Genomic DNA, 11,106 nt, shown 5'->3' on the forward strand with positions numbered 1-11,106 from the left:
CACATTGGAGCAGGGAAATGCTCTTCTGCTCATGCTTCGCAGCGCTGGGGCATCTTGCTTTCTGCTTTGCATCCACATGGCTGCATGCGGGCGCATCCCACTCCCGTGCACCGTGGATGCGCACACGGTGTGCCTCCAGCTGCCAGCACCTCCTTGGCACTGCCCCCACTTAGCAACCACACGGCTGTGCTTCATACTTCCAGCTCTCAAACACGCTGCCCAGTGCCCAGCGTCAACCTCAAGCTGGTCAGCCAGAGGGCAAAGTGAGTGTGCTGGTTATTAGTGACCGCCCGTGAGCGCTAATTGATTCACCTGGCAAACTGCAGGTCAGAAAGGAAAGAGCCCTTCCAACTCCTATAAGCGTTCTGCATTGGGTTCTATGAAAAGTCCAAACCTGCCTGCAGGGGAAGGGGAGCTGTTGGGGCTTCTTGCTTTGCAAAAGGTTTTCCTCTCCCGGAGCGGGGCTCCTGCCCCGCTCCGGGAGAGGAAAACCTTTTGCAAAGCACTGTTGTGGGTCAGGAGAGGACAGGGTGAAAAATGGAGCCCAGCAAACCCCGACCTTTTCACTCCAGATTAAGGCAGCATTGCCCTCAGGGAGCTCAGCCCCACTCAGCCCTGCGTGGGCAGGTGTGCGCTCAGCAAGCCCTCAGCTGCACCTCTGCATGGCTTCACCAAAGCAGTGCCCCCCCCAGAGGTCCCCACGTTAGCCATCCTGGTGGTTTCCAGCTGTCACAGCTCTGAGGGATGCAGGACCCCCACAGAAAGCTCCTTCCTGAGCTCTGATCCCGAGTAGGATCAGGGATAGCCCCACATCTTCACACTGAGTTGAGGGATGCCTTGGGGACAGCTGGGTGATGATCCCTAGGGCACACAAGCTTCGAGGCTGCTCGTTCCCTCCGTGTCCTGCCCTGGTTGCATGCACCCTTCCCACTGCGTGTCCCACCTCTCAGGTAGGTCCCCATTGGACTGGTGGCCACCCAGTTTGCTGCTGGAGGTGCTGGTGACCATGGGCACGGTGGGGTGGGTTGATGGTTGGACTAGATGACCTTAGTGCTCTTTCCAACCGTAATGATTCTGTGATTTTATCGCCCTATAGGAGCGTGCCCTCTGCCTGCCCCTGTCCCCAGGCAAGGTGCTGTCACCTCCTTGTGATGGTCTTCCAGGAGAACACCTCTGTCCCCCAGATAGGACGCAGAGCTCCCTGAAGCCCCACTGCCCTGGGATCAGCTACAGAAGGAAACCCAGGACATCCCTGCTGCAGCAGGCTGTGTGCTGTGGGTGGGAACACAAATTCCTCTCCCATCCCACACTGCTCTTGGCCTGGCTTCCCCGATATTCCCTGGCTCATGCTTTGCACCCTGCGTGCTCGCTGCTGGCTGCCCACATTTCCCACTGTAGGGTGGGGACATGGGGCCGTGCCCAGGAACCTGGAGCCCCACAGCTGCCAGACAGACTCTGTCCCAACATGTCCTACACGTGGCACGGGGATCAGAGACCTCCCTGCCGCCAGGGCCGTGCTGGCAGCCCTGGGGCGCAGGGAAAGCACCCAGCAGACTTGTCTGGGCTTCAGCTAATGCAGAGCACCGGAGGAGAAACCCACAGTTTGCCACGTTGCCATCATTCCTGGTGGCAGTGGGGCTCAGCACAACGTTGGCAGCGTGGTGTGGCACAAGCCCATGGCAGCGGGGAGAGGAGGCGTCTGACTGGGACCCATTGCATCAGGACTTGGACGGAGGCGGCTGCTGGTGGAACAGGGAAGGTGGCTTTGGTGGCTTTGGAGTTTGGATTTGGTTGTGCTGAAGCTGTTGTGTCCTCGTGCGTCTGTTTGTGAATTGGGTTTCTGATGAATGCAAAAATCCCCCCCTGCTGCGTTGCTTTGCCAAGGACCATGTTATCTCATGTATGTGGGTCAGGCTCATTCCTCCTCTTGTAGCACATCACAAAGAATGCTGCCCTTCCTTGCATCCAGGCCTCGTCATCTCCCTCCAGGACAACTGCCAGCACTATGGCACGAAGCACTTCCTTCCCAGCCCAGGGCTCCTCTTCATCCTCCCATTAGGAATTTCACACGTGGGCTCAACCCTTCAAGTCAAAGCAGCAGCACATCGTGGCACTGAGGGATGTGGTCAGTGGGCACGGCGGGGAAGGGATGGGGTTGGACGTGGTGATCTGAGAGGTCTTCTCCAACCTTAATGACTCAGTGGTTCTAAAGCCAAAGAGAAACCAAATGTACCCACCAACATCCTGCCATGGTGGGCTCTCTCTGCCCCAAAAGACCCCACTGCTGGGAACCAACAGATCTCAGTGCCTCCCCAGCCCCTTTGGCAGCCCTGAGCCGGCGGGGCGGTGGTGAGCAGCAGCTCTCAGCCCCGCAGCTGAGGCCCCCCAAGCACAGAGATGCTGGGAGGTGCCATGCAATAGCCCTCTTCATCAACATGCTGCTCCTCTCGCCGCTCGTTACAGGGAAGCTAAAAATAGAGTGGTGAGCCAGCATTCGTTCTGCACAGAGAGATTAAAAGAAAACTTGGGGTTTTGCTTGCATGGAGGAGCGAGCCCAAATGCTCTCGTGTCTGTGATAAAGCCATAAATAGCAGTCAGCCTCCAGAAGGGACCATAGGGAGACGTGTGGGGCAGGTGGTGCGGGTGGCTCGTGCTGGCCATGTGGCAATGAATGCCCATAAGCTGCAGCTGCTGTTGGGAATGCTGCTGATGCCCTTTGGCTGCAGCATCCTGGGGGCAAAATCTCTGCAGAGCAAAAAGGGAAAAGAGGGTGGGAGCTCCCGAGCTGCTCCCGAGCATCCCTGAATGGAGGGGTGCAAAGGTTCTTGATACCAACAGGAGCCACGCTACCAACGTGACTTTGGGCTGGGTGTGCACATTGTGTATTCCTTTCTATTTTCTTTTAAAAGAACCCTGATTGAATGCTACCTCCAGAGCTAACAGACTTCTGGGGGCTGATCGGCGGAGCTGGGATTACAACCAACAGCCCCCAGGTGGACGTGCCCTGCTCTCCCATCCTGCCTGCTGATTTCCCTCATGAGGTGTGAAACTACTTGCAAAAGCAAAAATATTTGTTTTCCCACTTGAGGAAGCCACGACAGCTTGTGACCCGGGGCTCCCACCATCTGCCACACACGTTGCCCACTTGGTGACACCTTCATGCGTTCAGCAGCTTCGAGAAAACCCCGACGGGAAGCTCTGCAGCCAGCAGGATATGCTGCTGATTTCTCCTTCCTTCTTCCACAAATGGATGTGATGGTGCCACGGCTGCCTCCTGCTCCAGAGGCCAATCTCCTACCGTATGCTCTTGGGCATGGCTCCATTCTCTGTCTCCTTAGGGAGCAGTGGGCAGGACAAATGGCAGTGAGTCCCTTCCAAGAGCCTGGACGTGGGTGGCATTGGGTTGCTCTCACTGCTAGCCAGCCCCCAGCACTGAGCCCTGTGCTCTTTAATGAGGACAACTCGCTAAAGCATGAGTGGGTTCAGCAGTTAATTGCTGGGGAGAGCGCAGGCACTGCGGCTCTTTCATCCTTGGACAGAGAAGTGGCGCTTTGAAACCTCTTCTGTTTGATGAAGGGTGCCCACAGAAGGGCTCTGCTCGGGGCACGGGGCTGCTGGGGAATACAGGAACAGCCTTACATAGTGGCACAGTGGGGCACAGGGGCTGGGAAGCTGCACAGTAACAGTGTGGGAAGACCTGAGAGCTCCAGGTGGGGAGAAGGGCAGAGCGTGAGCAGAGCTGTGCTCCCTGCTGCTGCTCCTCCTGCTCAGCGCGTCCCGTGCTCCTCGCTGAGCTCTGCCAAAGCATTTCACTCCACAGCACTATTCCTAGCCCAGACCTGAGGACAAACCCCGTCTGCTCCCAGCAGCCCTCGACGTTCCCATCCAGCACACTCAGCTGCTATGCAGGAGATGTCCCCAAAGCGGGCTGGAATGGGACGGCTGCTGTCAGCAGAACGCGGTGCGATGCGCAGCATCAATGTGACAGCGCCGGTCAGCACGGCCACCAGCACAGCACGCAGATTTGTGAGCTGAAAAGCCTCGGGGAGGCTGAAAACAAAAAAGAAAGCAACAAGCTCGCATAGGAAATCATCCTCCAACTTTTGCATCTTCTCCCTCCAGCCCCAATCCTCCCCCAGCAGCTCTGCGCTGTGAACGCGTTGCGTGACATCGCTTGGCCTGGAGATGGAGCAGGCTGGACTCAAAGCATCACCCAGGAAAAAAAAAAAAAGAAAGAAGAAAAAGGCCAAAAAAGCCCGAAATAACCACGGTAGACGATGAGGACGCCGGTGTCCTCAGGCAGTGCGAGGAAAGCGTTGTGCTTTGGAGGAGCAGCACAGCCCTGACGCCCAGCCGGCTCTCCCCGCACGGCGCACAGCCGCTCCGTGCAGCCGGGGCTGCGTTCCTCCGCGCAAAGGACCGGGAGACTTCTCCAGGGTCCTGGGCACCCCTCGGCCTCCTGTAGGGTTTGTCCTTGGCCGCATCCCCTGCCATATTCCTGCAGCACTCCTGCCCACCTGCAGCCCCATGGAAGGGCGGCTCTCTGGCCGGTGGGCACACGCGGCTCCCGGCGCCTTTGGACGCAGCACCGCCGCCACCGGGGGGGACGGATGGTGTTGGTTCATAGGGCCCCTCCGGCAGCTCACCCCGCTTTGGTTTGCTGGTGGCACTTCATTCATTCTGCACACCATCCACAGTCCCTTTGTGGCAGAGGGGAGAAGAACAGAAAGAGGAATTTCTGTCTTCTCGTTCCCCCACTCCCCAAATTGTAACCGATTCCGGGCAGGTGGCCAAAAAGTAATACAAATCCGTTCTGTTTGGAAGCAGCTGAGAAACGTATAAATGATGGCAGCTCGGTGCTGCAGGAGCAGCAAATCAAGCAGGCTGTACGTTCCAGGCTTCGTTAACATCTGATGGGGATAACGGGAGGTTTATAGCACCTAATTGAATTAAATACACTGCACCCCAATTTGGGGCTATAAAACTCGCAGCCACGGGGTGCAATTAAACACCTTCCTGGTGCTGCCGGTGCGTTTCTCTCTACAAAATAAAGCATGAAAGGGAGGGTTGCTCTGTGTCACGGCGTGTCAATCCCTGCGACGAATCCCCGCAGTGCTCTGGGATAAGGGCTCTGCAGTGCGCTGCTTTCGGGGGGTGCAGAGTGAGGTCTGCACTTGGGGAACACCTCAGGCAGCTGTGTCACCCACTGCTGCTGGGGACAAGGCGACCTCCCCAAGTGCCATCCCACCTGCTGATCTGCAGCCTCAGAACCAATACATCTGCTCCCAGGGGTGGGCAGCAGTAAATCCCATCTCACATTGCTCCCTTGTGCTCTGTATGGGGCTGTCCTCATTATCACTGGGCAGGTGTTGCTAATTATACAGATGAGGTCACCTCTCAGACCCCAGCTGTAGCAGCTAATTGGGAACACGAGGGCTCCAGGTGTGCTTTGCCTTGCCGATTGGGCTGTCCTCATGCCCCACAGATAGTTCCAGAATGGAGCCCACGTATCAGCAGGCCCTGCTCGCTCCAGTCTTGCAGGAGAGCTGTGCTCCAGGAGGTGCTGGAGCAAAAGCAGCATCTCACAGCACCTCTCTGCTTCAAGCTGCAGTGGGATACGGAGCTGTGCTGTGCACCAAGGCACCAAATATCTCCTTCTGTCCACAGAATATGAGTGGGGCAAAGCGAGGCAGATCTGCCTGCCTGCAGGGGAAGGCCCCCAGCCGTGCTGCTGATGGGGAGCAGTTAGCTGGGATGAGAGGAGCAGCGAATGTCAGGTGGGGAATGACAGCATCAGGCTTCAGCTCCTGCGCCCGGATCTGAGGGTGCCCTGTCAGTGCCGACAGGCGGAGGGAGATGCACAGATAACGCCCTCAGACACAAATGATGATGCCTGGAGAAACTTGTCCAAAACCCCCGGGGAAAGCTGTCGCTCTGGGCTTCTTTGGAGGTCCTCCAATAGGGACTGCGGTGCAATTACTGTTCGCGCAGCAGAGCGCAGGGCAAAGGAACCCGGAGTGCAGAGATTCGGTGCTGGGAAACTGCGTACAAATGAGATGAGCTGTCAAAAATAATGAAAGGAGTGGCATCCGAGAGAGCGAGGCCATCCAACCTGAGCAGTGCCAGGATCAGTGGGACGAGCTGAGGCCCATTGGCTCCTTCAGCCCTGCTCCCATAGGGTCCCCCATACGGGGGCTGCCGGCTCCAGCTCTGCCTTCACACCCCCGCTCCTTCCCTCTTCCATTTGCATACCTGCATATTCATGAGGGACGTGGCTAATTAAAGATTCATGCACGCAGCCCTCGCACTCGCAATTAATCGGATCGCTGCAGTATTCCTCACGTTCTCCCCCCCAGCAAAGCCAGGAGAGCTGCTGTGGGATGCAGAGGGTGTGGGTGCCCCTGTGGGTACTGTGCGCCCAGGGAGGGCTGATCCTATAACAGCTGTGGGGTGCGAGCCAAAGCAAGCTTGGTTACAGCACGATAACGCTGCTCTTGGGGGCATTTGGGCACTTCCAGCCTTACTGCAGCTTATAAATACATATTTATTATTAATTTTATTCCGTCCCTGGTGCCAGGCTGCGCAGGATTAATCACCGCCGCTCCGCGATAAGGGGTCCGGGAGCCAATCTTCGGCTCTGCCCGAGATTTATTCCCCTTTGAAAATAAATATCCTGACAGGGAGAGATTTCCTGGCACAGAGCAGCTCTGTTTAATTAGAGAGGTGATTCATGTTTTCAATCGGGGTTTAATACCGAGCCCTTTATGGGCAGCAGTGCAGCAGGAGCCTGTGGGTCTGCTGGGCTCTGGGGAGAACACCTGGGGCTGCTCCAGCCAAAGCAGTGTCCCCCATTGGGGTCCTGTCCCACCAGGAGCAGCCATGGGATGGCTCCATCCTCATTCTTGGCTGCATCCCTTCAGGTGGTGGACACTGGGGTGGCGTGAGCAACACCAGCAAAATTCCAAAGCAACAGCCATGCTGCCCCAGCTCCGAATGCCATCACTGAAAAGCAAAGATCTGGCCACCATTCTGCTCCAAAATGGGGCAACAAGGTCCATGTGGGGGCAAACACCTGAGGAGTAGGGACATGAGTGTGGAATGGACGCCATGCTTCGGCATGGGCACAACCGGTGTGGGATCCCAGCCTTGCACTGCCGCTGTCTGACCCCAATCTGAGCATCCCAAGGTGGGGAGCGATGCTGGGGAGCCCAGGGGAGCCCCTCACACTGACCTGCAGACACAGCATCCAGCAGCTCCTGAGTGTCGGCACCGCGCTCCATCCGCCCCATCCTGGGCACCAGTTCAGAAATAACGCAGACGCGGCCAAGGCCCATAAAATTAATTAGCTCTCACTTGAAATTAAGCATCTCAAATGGGTGTTTCACGGAGATTTAATTAAAAGCCGTGCTGGAACCAAGCTGGAGGGGTTGGGGCGCAAGGAGCTGTCACCGCTTCCCCAGCTCTGCGCTGTCCCCATGTCCCCATGTGGCACCGCGGGTGTCCCTGGAGAGGCCCAGAGGGGGGCTCAACAACGCACCCAAACACCTCCCATCCCGGGGCCTCCAACCCTCCTCCTACCTCGGCAGCTTTGGGCAGGGCACGGGGAGCACGCAGCAGTGTGGTGCAGCCCCACATCACAGCCCCATGGCCGTGCTGGACACGGGGGCACCGGGGGCTTTAAGCCCAACGCCAGCTCCGCAGCCACGCGCTGAGACCCAAAGGGCATCGTTACATCTGCACGACACAGCAGCAAGCTCATCGTCATCACATCAAACCTACGACCAGCCCCGACTTTTGTCTCATCTGTAAACTGTTTGCGGCGCCTTTCCTTCTCCCACCCCATCCCAGCGCTGTGCCGAGCAGCGCTGCGCGCCCCGCTGCTCCCTGCCTGCTCTGCGCAGGGCGGTTGGATGCTCACCGCGCTGCGCCTCTGCCCGTGCGCTGCGCTCCTCGGGGGCGGTTTGGGGCCACGCGCGAACCCTGCGCGCTCCAACCCTTTGCTCCTCGCCAAGTGCCAGCAGTGCCAGCGCCGAGGCCTTGCTGCCACCCAGCGGCTGCTGCAGGCGCAGGTGTGGGAGTGCGTGCGCGTAGGTGTGAGCGCGCACACGCGCGTGCAGCTGGGGGGCTGCGAGCGTGCGTGCGTCTGCATCCGCGTGTGTGCGCACACGCACTGGGCGTGCACGGGAGCGTGCACGGGAGCAGGGCGCGGCTCCTGCGGGTGGGTGTGCAAGTGGTGCACGTGGCTGTGCACGCGTGCACGTGGCAGTGCCATGCGGGGTGCACGTGCTCACGGCTGTCCCGGGGCCGCCCACAACGGCCGTAGCAAATCTCAGCAGGACCGACGCTCTGCCCGTTGGTTTTGGCACCGACCGGGCGAGCGTTCAGCCCAATTAAACGAGTTTCCGCACTCAATTGAGCGTAATGCGACTTCATACGTCTTAATAAAGCCCTAATCTCTGCGGTCACTGAAGTGAGCGCGTCGGGGCGGGGGGCGGGGGGAAAGGGGGAGGTGAAAGCAGCACACAGCCGGGCAGCGCAGCACCGGTGCTAATTAGAGACGGAATGAGGAGCCGCCACCACGGCGGTGCCCTACTGCCTTTTCGGTATATCCAACTTCCTATAGGTTAGCGAGGACGGGGAAGGAGCCACCCCCACCGCAGGGGCTTTGTGGGGATGGAGCTGCAGCCGGCAGATCACCGGGGGGGCACACACCTCCTGCTGGCTGTGTGGGTGTTCTCCCAGATGCCACCGCAGCGATGCTCCGGGTACCCACTGCGGCTGCCAGAGCTGTGTGCGGCGCAGAGGAGCCCCACGGAGTGGAGAGGATGAGGAGGGGAAGTGCCACCATGTGTCCCCACCGCCTGCTGTGCTGTGCCGTGCTGTGCTGGGGGTGCGGGAGGTGCAGCCCCACTGTGTCCCCACCGTGTCCCCAGCATGTCCCCAGCACTGTGCCCACCGCATCCCCATCCCCATCATGCCCCCTCCATCACCTCATCCCCACTATGACTCCACCATGTCCCCTTCTGCGGCCCCACCACGTCCCCTCCATCATCCCGTCCCCACCATAGAATCATAAAACGATAAAAAGAATGGCTTGGGTTGAAAGGGACCCTAAGGATTATCAAGTTCCACCCCCCATGCCACAGGCAGGGCCATCAACGTCCACCAACCACCATGTCCCCATCATGTCCCCTGCACCATGCCCACTATGTCCCTTCCATCACCCCCATCCCCACCACGTCCCCTCCATCACCCCATCCACATCATGTCTCCACCATGTCCCATCCTGCGTCCCCACCGTGCCCCTCCATCGTTCCATCCCCCCATGTCCCTTCCATCCCCCACATCCCCACCACGTCCCCAGTGTACCACACCCTGCCTCACATCCCGCCCCACTGATGCTCCACACTATCCCTCCTCCGGCACATCCCGCACGCCCTGTTGGGTTCCTGCAGCTCAGGAGTGGGACATGGTGACATTCCCACAGCAGGCTGGAGGGCGGCACTGTGCACAGGGACACACCACAGGCTGGGAACGAAGGCCAGAAAAAAAAAAAGAAAGAAAGAAAGCTGATCATTTTGAATCATTTTGAGCACGGAAAGAGGAGCAACCCCTGCAGGGCGAGCCGCCACCTCCACTCCATCTCAGAGGGAAGCAATTAGCACGACGGCACAATGCGTCTAATTGCAACCACGGACTCGATGAGCAGCCCACGGCACGCCCCAAGGAGTCCATCCCCCGTCCTGCACCAGGGCCCCGCCGGGCACTCGGAGGGATTTGTTTGCTGGAGCGTTGCACAGCGCGGAAGGCACGCGCAGCATGCGGTGTGACTCACCGTTATGCAAGTGGCAGCTGTGGGGCTGGCAGCGAGCGGCCGTCCCCAGAGCCACCCGCTGTGGGGCAGCCGTGGGGAAACACAGCTCGGGGGTCAGCGCTTTGCGATGGGATGGGGGGGAGCAAGGAGGGGAGCTGGGGGCCCATGCAAAGGGCTGAGTGCTGGCGTTGCTGCCCCACACGCTGCCCCACACTGAGCGGCTCTGGGAAGCCCCATTCCCGTGCACAGTCCGTGTCCCTTGGCACGTGGCTCCAGCTCTCGGGGACAGTGGGGTCAGTGCTGTGGTACCCGCACTGATGTCCTGCAAGAGCCACAAGCATGGGGCACACCGATCACGCAGAGGACGCGGCAATAGGGACGGCCACCCCTGCGTCCGGCTGTGCCACACACGTCCTCGCAGCCCGCCGTCCCCTGTCCCCGCAGTGACATCGGGCAGCAGATGCACCGTGCCCAGCAGGTTGGAGAGGGGGTGGCACAGGGAAATGTCACAACTGTGACAGCACCGGGTATTCTTAGCCCCACATTGCAGCCCCGACGTGGGGACGGCAGCCGGCACCCTTGGGGACAGGTGGCACATGGCGTCTGCCGGGTGCCAGTGCTGTGCCCTACCCCGCTGTGCCCACGGGATGGCAGCAGCCTCCCTCAGCCCCCCACCCCCCCACCCCCGGCACCCACGGCCACGCGTGGGGCAGCACAGGGCCCCAGAGTGGAGCTGCGTGACGGGTGCCCATGGCAGCCTGGTGCCACGGGTCCTTGTGGGGTGGAGAGCGCCTCATCCTCACGTGGAACCTCTTCCTTCCCTCCAAAAAGGGAACCGGGAGAGCTGATGGAGAGCTTCTGCCTTCCCCCAGCAGCACCCATTCCGTACCACCCTGCTCTGGGTGCCAGGTGCTGGGCGCTGGGTGCCAGCTGGGTTTTGATCCACGCTATCTGCCCTTATCTCTGCCCACCGCCCCCTGCATGCAGGGCTGCCTCTCACTGCCTCCCCCTCCTGCCCACTCCCCATTCGGTCTCCCAGCGCTGAGCATCCCATCCCACGCTAACCTTGTCCCATGTCCCACCACAACCACTACCGTGACATTTCCCAGCGGTTCCTTGCACCCCACAGCTCTCTGCCCTGGGAGATGCTCCACTCATGCTCCAAAATCACCTTTCCTCCCTCTGCCTACATGTCTGTTTCCCCTTGCCCGATCCCACAGCCCCTCATACTGGGGGTGCTCTGCCCTCCTGGGGGGGTCCTCTTTCCCAGCCCCCCCCGAGGCTTTGCCCTG

The sequence above is a fragment of the Gallus gallus genome, chromosome 4, assembly GCF_016699485.2.
Source record: "Gallus gallus isolate bGalGal1 chromosome 4, bGalGal1.mat.broiler.GRCg7b, whole genome shotgun sequence".
NCBI classification, from domain to species: Eukaryota; Metazoa; Chordata; class Aves; order Galliformes; family Phasianidae; genus Gallus; species Gallus gallus.